Source organism: Camellia sinensis, chromosome 3 (assembly GCF_055761805.1).
Source record: "Camellia sinensis isolate YWXY chromosome 3, ASM5576180v1, whole genome shotgun sequence".
Classification (NCBI taxonomy): domain Eukaryota; kingdom Viridiplantae; phylum Streptophyta; class Magnoliopsida; order Ericales; family Theaceae; genus Camellia; species Camellia sinensis.
In genome coordinates this window covers 197,150,266-197,166,067 of record NC_138963.1, presented here as the reverse complement: position 1 = coordinate 197,166,067, position 15,802 = coordinate 197,150,266, and positions in this window count along the sequence as shown.

The following is a 15,802-nucleotide window of genomic DNA, read 5'->3' as shown; positions in this document are numbered from 1 at the left end:
CATCCAACATATCCTTCCATCTTTTTGAGATAGGAATTGCTGTCGCAAAAAGCGACTATTGGCGACGGGGTATTAACTGTCGCAAAAGAGTGCTTTTTGTGACGATTAATATACCGTCGCAAAAAACTCCGTGTCTTACACCCACTTTTCTAGTAGTGTAGCGTGGGATTTGGCACACACAAATGTTTTAACTATTCTACGCATAGATAACTTCTTTTTTTTCTGTGTAATTTCACAAGAGGTTAAAAGAATGATTTTGTGATTGAGCCGTTAAAAGCTTGAACGGCCATCTGATTGTCTAGCAAATCAGTGGCTTGAATTGCCTCTTCTAATTTGGACCTAGATATTTGGTGATGATCCTGACATTTATCTTGTGGAGCCTCAAAGCTGCAAAGCCAAATTAATTTGCTTCAAAAATAGTGATCGCCATCTATATATATATATATATATATATTATATAAGAAGAAAAAAAAAAGAGTTTTTAGGAAGAAGCCTTCTAAGAGTTTCAAACCATCATTCTAAAATTATTAAATTTTTTTAATTTTAAATAATTAAGAAAATTTTTATTAGCTAACTTTTATTTATTTTTTATTTTACAATCCCATATCGAAAAAAAAAAAGGTGAATTTTTTCATCTACATAAAATTAATCTTATACTCTCATTAATATAAGTAAAATGAGATTTTTAGTGAGAAACATTATGATCAATATCTCATATTAATTTTTTTGATTTTCTTAATTTTAAACAGTTAAGAAAATCTTTATTGGCTAACTTCCATTTAACTTTTGTTTTACAATCCCACAAAGAGGTTTTGATTTTAAAAATAATTTTGTATGAGATTTTGAAACTCTCATAATATCTCTCCTTAAAAGTATTCTTTTATAAAATATATAGATTTCATTTACCTTTTATTTTACAATCTCACATCGGTAAAAAAAAAGAAAAAGTAAACTATTTCACTTATATAAAGTTAATCTTATACTCCCATTTACATAAGTAAAATGAGACTTTTAGTGAGAAACCTTATAATCAATATTTTATACTTATTTTTTTATTTTCTTAATCTTAAACAATTAAGAAAATCCCATTAGTTAATTTCCATTTAGCTTTTATATTACAATCCCACATACAAGTTTCGATTTTAAAAATAATTTTGTATGAGATTTTAAAACTCTCATAATATCTCTCTTTAAAAGTATTCTTTTGTAAAATATATAGATTTCATTTATCTTTTATTTTATAATCCCACATGGGGAAAAGAAAAAAAAAAGTGAATTGTTTCACTTATATAAAGTGAATCTTATACTCTCATTTATATAAGTAAAAAGAGATTTTTAATGAGAAACCTTATAATCAATATCTCATAACAATTTTTTTTATTTTTTATTTTCTTAATCTTAAACAATTAAGAAAATTTCCATTGGCTAACTTCTATTTAACTTTTATTTTATAATCTCGCATAGAGGTTTTGATTTTAAAAATAATTTATATTAGATTTTGAAACTCTCATAATATCTCTTCTTAAAAGTATTCTTTTGTAAAATATATAAATTCCATTAAACCTTTATTTTACAATCTCACATTGGGAGAAGAAAAAGAAAAAAGTGAATTATTTCACTTATATAAAGTGAATCTTATACTCCCATTTATATAAGCAAAATGAGATTTTTAGTGAGAAACTTTATAATCAATATCTCATACTAATTTTTTGATTTTCTTAATATTGAACAATTAAGAAAAATTTTATTGGTTAGTTTTAATTTAACTTTTATTTTACAATCCCACGTAAAGGTTTTGATTTTAAAAATAATTTTGTATAAGATTTTGAAACTTTCATAATGTCTTTCCTTAAAAGTATTTTTTGTAAAATATATAGATATATCCAAACCCTCATTCTAAAATTATTGAATTTTCTTAATCTTATCCTTAAAAAGTATTTTTTGTAAAATATATAGATATATCCAAACCCTCATTCTAAAATTATTGAATTTTCTTAATCTTAAACAATTAAGAAATTTTCCATTGGCTAACTTTCATTTACCTTTTATTTTACAATTCCACATCGAGAAATGAAAGAAAAGGTGAATTGTTTCATTTACATAAAGTGAATCTTATATCCTCATTTATAAAAGCAAAATGAGATTTTTAGTGAGAAATCTTATAATCAATATCTCATACTAATTTTTATTTTATTTTTTTGATTTTCTTAATCTTTAACAATTAAGAAAATCGTTATTAGCTAACTTCCATTTAATTTTTATTTTACAATCTCATATAGAAATTTTGATTTTAAAAATAATTTTGTATGAGATTTTAAAACCCTCATAATATCTCTCTTTAAAAATATTCTTTTGTAAAATATATAAATTTTTTTTACCTTTTATTTTACAATCCCACATCGGAAAAAAAAAAAGTAAATTGTTTCACTTACATAAAGTGAATCTTATACTTCCATTTATATAAGCAAAATGAGATTTTTAGTGAAAAGTCTTATGATCAATATCTCATACTAATTTTTTTGATTTTCTTAATCTTAAACAATTAAGAAAATTCTCATTAGTTAGCTTCCATTTAATTTTTATCCTACAATCCCACATAGAGGCCTTAATTTTAAAAATAATTTTGTATAAGATTTTGACACTCTCATAATTTTTTTTCCTTAAAAGTATTCTTTTGTAAAATGTATAGATACATTGATAATCTCAATGTTACTTTTACTGTTCATTAATACAAAAATTATGAGATAATTATGATAATTTTAAATTTTTATTTAAAACTTATAGATCATGGGATACATTATTATAATTTTAAATTTATATTGCATCAATTTTAAATTTAAATTAATAGATTGCTTTCCATATTTAATGACAGTTTTAATTTTAATAAAATAAAATTTTAAAGTTTTAATTAATTAATTTTTGTGTAAGTTGGTTGATCTTTTGACTTAACTGATTAAGCTAAACTATTTTTAGTTTGATTAATTTACTGGTTTAACAGTGATTTTAGCAGTTTTACATGTTACGATGATTCTTTTTTATTCATTAAGTTTTTTAAATGGGAGCTTTTTTGATAAATTTTCTTTCTAAGAGTTTTATTTCATCCAATCCTTTTTTTTTTTTTTTTGACTATTCTATTAGATCCTATTTGAGGTAAGAATACCAAAACACCCTCAATCTCTCCTACCCCTATTAATGTTGATATTTAATGTTGATTGTCATTATGTTTTAATAGTTCCCATATATCAAGATGTTGACTATCACTGTATTCATATTAATTTGAAACGAATTTTTTTTATTGTATTGTCAATTACATGATGTAAATATTCACATCATGTGATTAAAATGAATATTCACATCATTATATTCACATTAATTTGAAACAAATTTTTGTCATTGTGTTGTCAATTACATAATGTGAATATTTATATTAAAACATACGAATGTGAACGTTCACATCACTATATATTGTGAATAAAAATGTGTTGTCAATTAAAAATATAATGGATGTTATTTTTAATGTGTTGTCAATTAAAAATAAGAAGGTTCACATGTTGTGAACGTTCATATCACTACATTAGATAAGAGAGAATTTTTCGAAAAGATGTTGTGAATGTTCACATCAGATGAAAGAGAATGTTCACATTATTTTTAATTTGTTGTCAATTAAAAATAGGGATTTTTATTGATAAGTCCAATTTAGAAGTGTTTTAACCCAAGAAGTCCATGAAGGAATTTTTTAACCAATTTAGTCCCATGTATGTATAGTTTTATTCCATAAAGTCCATTTTCTTGATTTACACTATTTTCTTGGACACTTATACCCTTATATTTAATTTTGATACCCTTATAAATATTTTTTCAACGATTAGCAATTTAATGATGTGAACATTCATATTTTAAAATTCACATTTGTAGGAATGTAAATTGGCCCGTGGGCGGCCCGAAACCCGCCCGCGAGCCAGGGCGGAGCCGGCCCGTTGACAATGTGAATATTCACATTGACATGTTAAAATTCACATTAATAGGAGTGTAAAATTGGCCCTCGTCCCATGACGACGCGAAACCCGCCCGCGGCCTATGGGCGGCCCGGGACGGGCCCGGTCCGACCCGTTGACAATGTGAATATTCACATTGACATGTTAACATTCACATTGATAAGAGTATAAAATTGGGCCGTGGCCCATGGGCGGCCAAAAGCCCGCCCGCAGCCCGGGGCGGGCCCGGCCCGGCCCATTGACAATGTGAATATTCACATTGACATGTTAACATTTACATTGATAGGAGTGTAAAATTAGCCCGCGCCTTGTAACTGCCCGAAACCCGCCCACGGCCCTTGGGCGGGCCCGGCCCGGCCTGTTGACAATGTGAATGTTCACATTGACATGTTAACATTCACATTGATAAGAGTATAAAACTAGACCGCAGCCCAGGGCGGGCCTGACTCGGCCCGGCCCGGCCCGTTGACAATGTGAATATTCACATTGACATGTTAACATTCACATTAATAGGAGTGTAAAATTGGCCCCTGTCCCGTGGCGGCACGAAACCCGCCCGCGGCCCATGGGCGGCCCGGGGCGGGCCCGGTCCGGCCCGTTGACAATGTGAATATTCACATTGATAAGAGTATTGTCACGACCCAAACCCGGTCCTATGGGTTTAGCACGGTAACTGGCCAGTAATTCGAGATTACCGAAGGCCTGCAGAACAGTAGAATAATAAAACAAAGTACAGGGCCTGGCAGAAGCCAATACCGTAAATAAATAATGTCCATTGAACTGTGACAGTCTGCATGCCAAAAAGATTTTTCATGCATTCATACATACAAACAGTACAGTCTATACAATAATTTACAGTCACACAGTACAGGGACCTAATCCCTTGATAACAGTACAGTAAACATTCAGTCTATACAGAACAATAGACGGTACAGAAGGGGGAATTGTAAAACACCCCTAAGCCTTAACACGATAGGCTCGGAACCTCGCAGTGAGGCACATAGGCTGGCTTGACAAAACTGGAGTTTAACTCACGCTCCTAGCTCCGATCTGGTGGCTGAGCACCTACATATATATATAAACAGTGAGCTAAAGCCCAGTGAATAACATGATGCGTAAAGGGTTTAAGAATGAATGTCCTTACAGTAATGAAAACAGTCCATTAAATCAGTATTTCAGTCAGTACAGTCATATGTGGTACATCCATTAGCATAACAGTACAGTAAACAGTAGGTCTTAAAAGACCGAACAGTAAATGATGGCCATCAGTCAGTAACAGTAGTGGTTCCAACGAGGGAACCGACAGAGATCTCTGTAACAGTATAACAGTAACAGTAAACAGTAGGTGCTAGGGATGCCACAATACAGTTTAGAATATAGGACATACATTCATTCAGTTAACAGTAATCAATTCAGAAAACAGTACAGTTCAGTTGTTCAGAAGATATTCATTTATGAACATATCTTTACACAATCGTTACTCACAGAGTTTGGGTTACAGTATGCTAGAGCGTGCCTCCCCAGTCGCCAACCCTACACAGTTAACAGATTGAACACACTAAGCTACACAGCTGGGAAAGATCATAATTTAATCCCTAATGCCTCGGTGTGCTCTACATCTATATCCTCAAAAAGATACCCTAAACTAGGTCTAAGAATGCCTAGAATGGGATGAGGATGCAAAGATGTGATCAGAAAATAGTTTCAGAATTTTCAGAAAAACAGAGTCCCGCTCGAGCGTAGGTTTCCCCGCTCGAGCGGTCATGCAACAAAGGTACACGCTCGAGCGTAAACTTTCCCGCTCGAGCGTACTGTAAAAGTACTGGATGGGTGAAATCTCTGCTCGACGGCCGCTCGAGCTTGAGACACATGACTCCGCTCGAGCTCCTAATCCTCCGCTCGAGCGGACTGTAAAACAGTGCAGAGATACTGGATGCTCGGATTCCACGCTCGAGCGGCGATTCCCCCGCTCGACCGGAAATGCAAAATCTGGAAATTCCAGATTGCACCTCCAAGCCAAAAACCAAGTTCAAAAGCATCAAAACCGATCCTCTTAGGCCCATTTTCTAGAAAACATTTATAAACACATAGAATAACATGTTTCAAAGCTCAATTTTAAGAAATCAAAGCCCGAGGGTGTTTAATTCAAACTCAATTTAAACCATTTTTCAAGCACAAGATGAACATGCAAACATGCATGAATTCAAACCATTTTGAAGCTCCAATTTGATGCTCTAAGGAGCCAATTGATCCAAAAACAAGTTGAAAACATGGACCATGCAAGAATTAGTTTAAACACAAGAATGAGAAGGTGAAATTCATACCTAAGGTCCTTGAATGCAAGTCTAGGGGTTCAATCTAGCAATCCACCCTTCAATTAGCAAGCAATACACCAAGCAATTCAAGCCAATTCATCAAAATGAACTCAATTCTCTCCTCTAGTCTCTCTCTAGTCGGCAAGGCAAGGAAGAAGGCTGAGGTAAACGTTTTTGGCTTAAGTATAATGAACTCAAAAGTGTATAGGTAGTGGCCCACTCAAGGGCAAGGTTGTAATTAAGGCCAACTCTGTATTTTATCAATATTTAATCTAATTTAATCATACCTAATCAGTTTTCAAATAATTATACCATAAAATCACATTAATTATGACGATCATAGGACACCAATCGGTTTCTAATTCGGTCGTCGATAAGGCCTTCAATTAGCGGTTTAAACACAAAGACATGAACAGATAATTAATCAATCAAACAGATAGAATATGCAACACAATAGATATACTTGGCTAATTCAGTTTCAATTTCAGTCAGTCGGTTCAGTACTTTTAATCAGTTCAATCATCAGTCATAATCAGTCCAGTTTAACGGTAATCGGCGGTTATTCGGTAAATAGTAACGAGGGTTGTTACAGTCTCCCCTCCTTATAAAGAGTTTAGTCCTCTAAACTCGAGTTACCTTCATTCTGGAAGAAAACGGGATTCAGTGGAAACAGTTCAGGATATCTTTTGGCCATGTCATCTTCCCTTTCCCAAGTGGCATACACGCCACCATGGTTCTGCCAGTCAACTTTCACTAGCGGGATCTCTTTGTTTCTCAGTTTCTTGATCCGTCTGTTTACAATCTGTATAGGTCGTTCCTCGTAAGTGTAGTCATCACTCAACACTACGTGGGTAGGCTCTATTACATGGAAGGGATCCCGGAGATAATCTCTTAACATCGAAATGTGGAAAACATTATGCATATGCTCCATTTCAGGAGGGAGCACAACTTGATACGCCACCGGATTAATTTTCTCAATAATCTCATACGGTCCGATGTATCTCGGTGCTAACTTGCCCTTAACTCCAAAACGAGTCTGGCCCTTCATTGGTGTCACTTTCACAAAAACGTGATCACCTACTTCATACTCTCTGTCCCGTCTTCTGACATCTGCATAACTTTTCTGTCTACTCTGTGCAGTTTTCAGTCTCTGCTATATCAGTTTCACTTTCTCAGTGGTTTCATAAACAATCTCGGGCCCAAGCAAAGGCCCATCTCCAACTTCTGCCCAGCAAATCGGAGATCTACACTTTCTGCCATACAATGCCTCGAAAGGCGCCATACCAATACTCGAATGGTAACTGTTGTTGTAGGCGAATTCAACTAATGGCAGATGACTTTCCCAATCTCCCTGAAAATCAAGGACACACATTCTCAGTAAATCCTCCAGAGTTTGGATGGTCCTTTCTGACTGTCCATCTGTCTGAGGATGATAGGCACTACTCAGCCTCAATTCAGTACCCAATGCGGTCTGTAGACTTTGCCAAAACCTCGATGTAAACTTCGAATCCCTGTCAGAAACAATAGACACAGGCACTCCATGCAGTCTCACAATTTCATCAATATAGATAACGACCAATTTGTCCGCATTATAGATTGTTTTGACAGGTAAGAAGTGAGCAGATTTGGTCAGTCTATCAACAATAACCCAAATTGAATCCATACCTTTTCTGGAGCGAGGTAACCCAACGATAAAATCCATCGTGATATGCTCCCATTTCCACTCTGGTATGGGTAAGGGTTGCAATAATCTGGCAGGTCGTTGATGTTCAGCTTTGACCTGTTGGCAATGAAGACATTTGGACACAAAGTCGGCAATTTCTTTCTTCATCCCCGGCCACCAGAAATTCTGTTTCAGATCTTGGTACATTTTCGTATTCCCCGGGTGGATAGACAATTCCGAATTGTGGCCTTCTTGCAGAACTCTTCTTTTCAGTTCAGTATCATTTGGTACACACAGTCTTTCATGAAATTTCAGTACATTGTTCTCAAATTTGAATCCCGGTCTCGGTTTAGATTCTCTTTCTTCGATGATCTTCTTCAAGAAGTTATCCAGTTGTTGTTTCTCTTTAAGCTCTTCAATCAGTGCCGGTTGGGCAGAAATAGCAGCTAAGGTTCCACCTTGTTCTCGCAAAACAATTTCGATTTCAGATTTTTCAAGGTCACCAAGCAACTCTTTCTGTCCGGTAAGCAAACATGCTACGTTTCCAATTGATTTCCGACTCAATGCATCGGCAACGGTATTGGCTTTTCCCGGATGGTACAAAATCTGCAGGTCATAGTCTTTAATCAGTTCTAGCCATCTCCGCTGTCTCATGTTCAGTTCTTTTTGTGTGAAGAAATATTTTAAACTCTTGTGGTCGGTATACACTTCACATGTCACCCCGTACAGATAGTGACGCCAGATTTTCAGTGCAAATACTACTGCAGCAAGTTCCAGATCATGGGTCGGGTAGTTCTTTTCATACGGTCTCAGTTGTCGGGAAGCATAGGCAATTACTCTCTCATTCTGCATTAAAACACATCCCAAACCCTTATGAGAAGCATCACTAAAGACAGTATAACCATCCGTACCTGAAGGTAAGGTCAGAACAGGTGCAGTCACTAATCGAGTTTTCAACTCCTGAAAAGCAGATTCTCTTTGGTCAGTCCAGTCAAATGGTATACCCTTCTGAGTCAGTTGAGTCAACGGTAAAGCAATCTTGGAGAAATCTTTGACAAATCTTCTGTAATATCCAGCCAATCCCAAAAAGCTTTGGACTTCAGTCACATTTGTTGGTCTAGGCCAGTTCATTACAGCTTCAATTTTCTGCGGATCAATAGAAATTCCATCTTTGCTAACAACATGCCCCAAAAACATAACATGGTCAAGCCAAAATTCACATTTAGACAGTTTAGCATACAGTTTCTGTTCTCTTAAGGTTTGTAGGGCAAGTCTCAGATGATGTTCATGTTCTTCTATATTCTTGGAGTAAATCAATATGTCATCAATAAATACAACAATAAAATTGTCAAGGTATGGTTTAAAAATTCTGTTCATGAGGTCCATAAATGCAGCTAGTGCGTTCGTGACTCCAAAAGGCATAACTAAAAATTCGTAATGTCCATACCTCGTTCTAAAAGCAGTTTTATCAATGTCATCTGATTTAACTTTCAACTGATGGTATCCGGATCTGAGATCAATCTTTGAAAATACTTTAGCACCCTGTAATTGATCAAACAGGTCATCAATACGCGATAATGGGTATTTATTCTTTACAGTTACCTTATTCAGTTCACGATAGTCAATGCACAGTCTCAGTGAGCCGTCTTTCTTCTTTACAAACAAAACAGGCGCACCCCATGGTGAGGTACTGGGTCTGATGAACTTTTTGTCTAACAGTTCTTGCAGTTGCACTTTCAGTTCTTTCAATTCAGTTAGAGCCATTCGGTACGGAGCTTTAGAAACCGGCTGTGTTTCGGGAACCACATCAACAGTAAACTCAATCTCCCTGTCAATCAAATCTCCTGGAAAATTGTCTGGAAAGACATCTGGGAATTCTCTGACTATAGGAATACAGTTCACGTTAGCATTATCATCAGTAGATACAGTCAGTACAGAACACAGATATCCCTTACATCCCTTTCTAATTAATTTAACGGCTTTCACTGACGAAATAAAATACGGGGGAGGTACTACTCCACTCCCATTAAACACGAATTCAGGCAAACCAGGTGGACGGAAAACAACTTGCTTGGTCACACAATCAACAGTGGCATGATATTTTTGTAACCAATCCATCCCCAATATTACATCAAAATGATCAATGTTCAATGGTAGTAAATCAGTAAACAGATGCATACCCCCAACAATGATTTCACATGTGGGGTACATATAAGCACATGTCATGGATCCTCCTACGGGTGATGATACGGCTAGCAGATAGTTCATGGGTTCTAAGGGTCTATTCAATTTTCGTGAGAAAGCATGCGATACATAAGAATGTGTAGACCCCGAATCAATCAATACATATGTGTTTTGTGCACAAATAGAGAGGATACCTGACACAACGGTCTCTGTATTTTGCACGCCTCCCGGTACTAGGGCGAACACTCGGCCCTGCCTCATAGGCTCTTTCCCGGTAGCTTTGGGGTTAGGCTTGGGTGCTACAGTTGATGTTGCTGCGCTTGGTGCAGCTTTACTACTGGCTTGTGGCGCAGAGGGGCAGTCTTTAACCATGTGGCCCACCTTGCCACACCTGTAGCAGGCTCCAGATATTTTGTAGCAGACCCCTTTGTGCTTCTTGCCACACTCAGAACAGGGTGGTATGAAACCACTCCCTTGGCTGGGGCTAGTTGTCGACCCCGTATTCTGTTTCTTGTTGGCCGGGTTGTGCTTGCCTTTCTTGAATTTGAAACCCTGCCTCTTACTACGCCATTCCGACGTTGGTGTTTCAATTTTCAGTGCTTCAATGTTTGATTCAACCATCAAGGCTCGGTCAAGAACATTTACATAGTTCGGTAGCTTCAAAACATTGATTCTATCGAGAATTACAACATTAAGGCCGCCCTCAAACTTCCTGGCCTTCTTATATTCAGTATCCACCATATGCGGTGCATATCTAGCAAGCTCGGTGAATTTCGTTTCATATTCCGCAACGGACATTGTGCCCTGCTTCAGCTGTTCAAATTCAGTCACTTTTCTATCCCTGACACACTGAGGGAAATATTTTTCAAAGACGGCTCCTTTGAACTGAGCCCAAGTCATAACTGTATTTTCATTACGGATAAGCATCCACCACCTTCTAGCTTCTTCTTGTAGGGTGAAGGTAGCTAACAATACTTTATTCGCTTCTGAGCACGGAAACACTTCAAATAGTTTTTCTGTTTCAAGCACCCAAGCTTCAGCCTTTAGCGGTTCCAGTCCTCCCTGAAAGGATGGCGGTTTCATCTTGCTGAATTTATGGGTGAGAGCAATAATATCCCCATCATTCACATTCGCATTAGGTTCCAGCTGCACCGGAGGAGGAGGAGGAGGTGGGGGCTGTTGGTTCTGTTGTTGTTCAAGTCTAGCGGTTATCAGTTCCATCATTCTTTCCATTCTTTCCATTCTTGCCTCAGTAGATGAGGATTCAGGTTCATTTGCATTGTCCATTTCACTATAAGCAGTTATAACAGTTATAAATTGTAACATAAACAATTGCATATTTAGACAGTTATCACATCAACATGTATTCAGTCATAACATAGCCACACACTTTTCAAGTTCATGAGATGCCCTAATTACTTTTCTAGGACACCCTATAGCTCATTTGGACACGTGTGTGCGGTATAACTCGTGGTAAGTATCGCTCTGATACCACTCTGTCACGACCCAAACCCGGCCCTATGGGTTTAGCACCGTAACCGGCCAGTAATCCGAGATTACCGAAGGCCTGCAGAACAGTAGAATAATAAAACAGAGTACAGGGCCTGACGGAAGCCAATACAGTAAATAAATAATGTCCATTGAGCTGTGACAGTCTGCATGCTAAAAAGATTTTTCATGCATTCATACATACAAACAGTACAGTCTATACAATAATTTACAGTCACACAGTACAGGGACCTAATCCCTTGATAACAGTACAGTAAACATTCAGTCTATACAGAACAATAGACGGTACAGAAGGGGGAATTGTAAAACACCCCTAAGCCTTAACACGATAGGCTCGGAACCTCGCAGTGAGGCACATAGGCTGGCTTGACAAAACTGGAGTTTAACTCACGCTCCTAGCTCTGATCTGGTGGCTGAGCACCTACATATATATATAAACAGTGAGCTAAAGCCCAGTGAATAACATGATGCGTAAAGGGTTTAAGAATGAATGTCCTTACAGTAATGAAAACAGTCCATTAAATCAGTATTTCAGTCAGTACAGTCATATGTGGTACATCCACTAGCATAACAATACAGTAAACAGTAGGTCTTAAAAGACCGAACAGTAAATGATGGCCATCAGTCAGTAACAGTAGTGGTTCCAACGAGGGAACCGACAGAGATCTCTGTAACAGTATAACAGTAACAGTAAACAGTAGGTGCTAGGGATGCCACAATACAGTTTAGAATATAGGACATACATTCATTCAGTTAACAGTAATCAATTTAGAAAACAGTACAGTTCAGTTGTTCAGAAGATATTCATTTATGAACATATCTTTACACAATCGTTACTCACAGAGTTTGGGTTACAGTATGCTAGAGCGTGCCTCCCCAGTCGCCAACTCTACACAGTTAACAGATTGAACACACTAAGCTACACAGCTGGGAAAGATCATAATTTAATCCCTAATGCCTCGGTGTGCTCTACATCTATATCCTCAACAAGATACCCTAAACTAGGTCTAAGAATGCCTAGAATGGGATGAGGATGCAAAGATGTGATCAGAAAACAGTTTCAGAATTTTCAGAAAAACAGAGTCCCGCTCGAGCGCAGGTTTCCCCGCTCGAGCGGTCATGCAACAAAGGTACACGCTCGAGCGTAAACTTTCCCGCTCGAGCGTACTGTAAAAGTACTGGATGGGTGAAATCTCCGCTCGACGGCCGCTCGAGCTTGAGACACATGACTCCGCTCGAGCTCCCAATCCTCCGCTCGAGCGGACTGTAAAACAGTGCAGAGATACTGGATGCTCGGATTCCACGCTCGATCGGCGATTCCCCCGCTCGACCGGAAATGCAAAATCTGGAAATTCCATATTGCACCTCCAAGCCAAAAACCAAGTTCAAAAGCATCAAAACCGATCCTCTTGGGCCCATTTTCTGGAAAACATTTATAAACACATAGAATAACATGTTTCAAAGCTCAATTTTAAGAAATCAAAGCCCAAGGGTGTTTAATTCAAACTCAATTTAAACCATTTTTCAAGCACAAGATGAACATGCAAACATGCATGAATTCAAACCATTTTGAAGCTCCAATTTAATGCTCTAAGGAGCCAATTGATCCAAAAACAAGTTGAAACACATGGACCATGCAAGAATTAGTTCAAACACAAGAATGAGAAGGTGAAATTCATACCTAAGGTCCTTGAATGCAAGTCTAGGGGTTCAATCTAGCAATTCACCCTTCAATTAGCAAGCAATACACCAAGCAATTCAAGCCAATTCAACAAAATGAACTCAATTCTCTCCTCTAGTCTCTCTCTAGTCGGCAAGGCAAGGAAGAAGGCTGAGGTAAACGTTTTTGGCTCAAGTATAATGAACTCAAAAGTGTATAGGTAGTGGCCCACTCAAGGGCAAGGTTGTAATTAAGGCCAACTCTGTATTTTATCAATATTTAATCTAATTTAATCATACCTAATCAGTTTTCAAATAATTATACCATAAAATCACATTAATTATGACGATCATAGGACACTAATCGGTTTCTAATTCGGCCGTCGATAAGGCCTTCAATTAGCGGTTTAAACACAAAGACATGAACAAATAATTAATCAATCAAACAGATAGAATATGCAACACAATAGATATACTTGGCTAATTCAGTTTCAATTTCAGTCAGTCGGTTCAGTACTTTTAATCAGTTCAATCATCAGTCATAATCAGTCCAGTTTAACGGTAATCGGCGGTTATTCGGTAAACAGTAACGAGGGTTGTTACAAGTATAAAATTGGCCCGCGACCCATGGACGGCCAAAAGCCCGCCCGTGGCCCGGGGCGGGCCCGACCCGGTCCGTTGACAATGTGAATATTCACATTGACATGTTAACATTCACATTGATAAGAGTGTAAAATTGGCCCGCAGCCTGTGGACGGCCCGAAGCCCGACCGCAGCCCGAGGCGGGCTTGGCCCGACCCATGACAATGTGAATATTCACATTGACATGTTAACATGCACATTGATAGGAGTGTAAAATTAGCCCGTGCCCCGTGGCTGCCCGAAACCCGTCCACGGCCCGTGGGCAGCCCGGGGTAGGCCCGGCCCGGCCTGTTGACAATGTGAATATTCACATTGACATGTTAATATTCACATTGATAAGAGTGTACAATTGGCCCGTGACCCGTGGGCAGTCCGAAGCCCAACCTCGGGCCAGGGCGGGCCCGGCCCGTTGGCAATGTGAATATTCACTATTTTATTCTAAAATAGTGAAGTATTTGAATTATTTCATTTTTTTTTATTTATAACAAAGCATAATTTTAATTATTAATTATTAATACAACAATTTTAATATAGGGATTTTTATTGAAAAGTCTAATTTAGAAGTGTTTTAACCCAAGAAGTCCATGAAGGAATTTTTTAACCCATTTAGTCTCATGTATGTATAGTTTTATTCCATAAAGTCCATTTTCTTGATTTATACTATTTTCTTAGACACTTATGCCCTTATATTTAATTTTGATACTTAATTTTGATACCCTTATAAATATTTTTTGAACGATTAGCAATTTAATGATGTAAACATTCATATTTTAAAATTCACATTGGTAGGAATGTAAAATTACCCGTGGGAGGCCCGAAACCCGCTCGCGAGCCAGGGCGTCCCGGCCCGTTGACAATGTAAATATTCACATTGACATGTTAACATTCACATTAATAGGAGTGTAAAATTGGCCCCCGTCCCGTGGCGGCGCGAAACCCGCCCGTGGCCCATGGGCGGCCCGGGGCGGGCCCGGCCCGGCCCGTTGACAATGTGAATATTCACATTGACATGTTAACATTCACATTGATAAGAGTATAAAATTGGGCCACGGCCCATGGGCGGCCAAAAGCCCGCCCGCGGCCCGGGGAGAGCCCGGCCCAGCCCGTTGACAATGTGAATATTCACATTGACATGTTAACATTCGCATTGATAGAAGTGTAAAATTAGCCCACGTCTCGTGGCTGCCCGAAACCCGCCCACGGCCCGTGAGCGGGCCCGGCCCGACCTGTTGACAATGTGAATGTTCACATTAACATGTTAACATTCACATTGATAAGAGTATAAAACTGGACAGCAGCCCAGGGCGGGCCCGACCCGGCCCGACCCGTTGACAATGTGAATATTCACATTGACATGTTAACATTCACATTAATAGAAGTGTAAAATTGGGCCCCGTCCCGTGGTGGCGCGAAACCCGCCCGCGGCCCATGGGCGGCCCGGGGCGGGCCCAGTCCGGCCCGTTGACAATGTGAATATTCACATTGACGTGTTAACATTCACATTGATAAGAGTATAAAATTGGCCCGCGGCCCATGGACGGCCAAAAGTCCGCCCGCGGCCCGGGGCGGGCCTGGCCCGGCCTGGCCCGTTGACAATGTGAATATTCACATTGACATGTTAACATTCACATTGATAAGAGTGTAAAATTAGCCCGCGGCCCATGGACGGCCAAAAGTCCGCCTGCGGCCCGGGGCAGGCCTGGCCCGGCCTGGCCCGTTGACAATGTGAATATTCACATTGACATGTTAACATGCACATTGATAGGTATGTAAAATTAGTCCGCGCCCCGTGGCTGCCTGAAACCCGCCCACGGCCCGTGGGTGGCTCGGGGCGG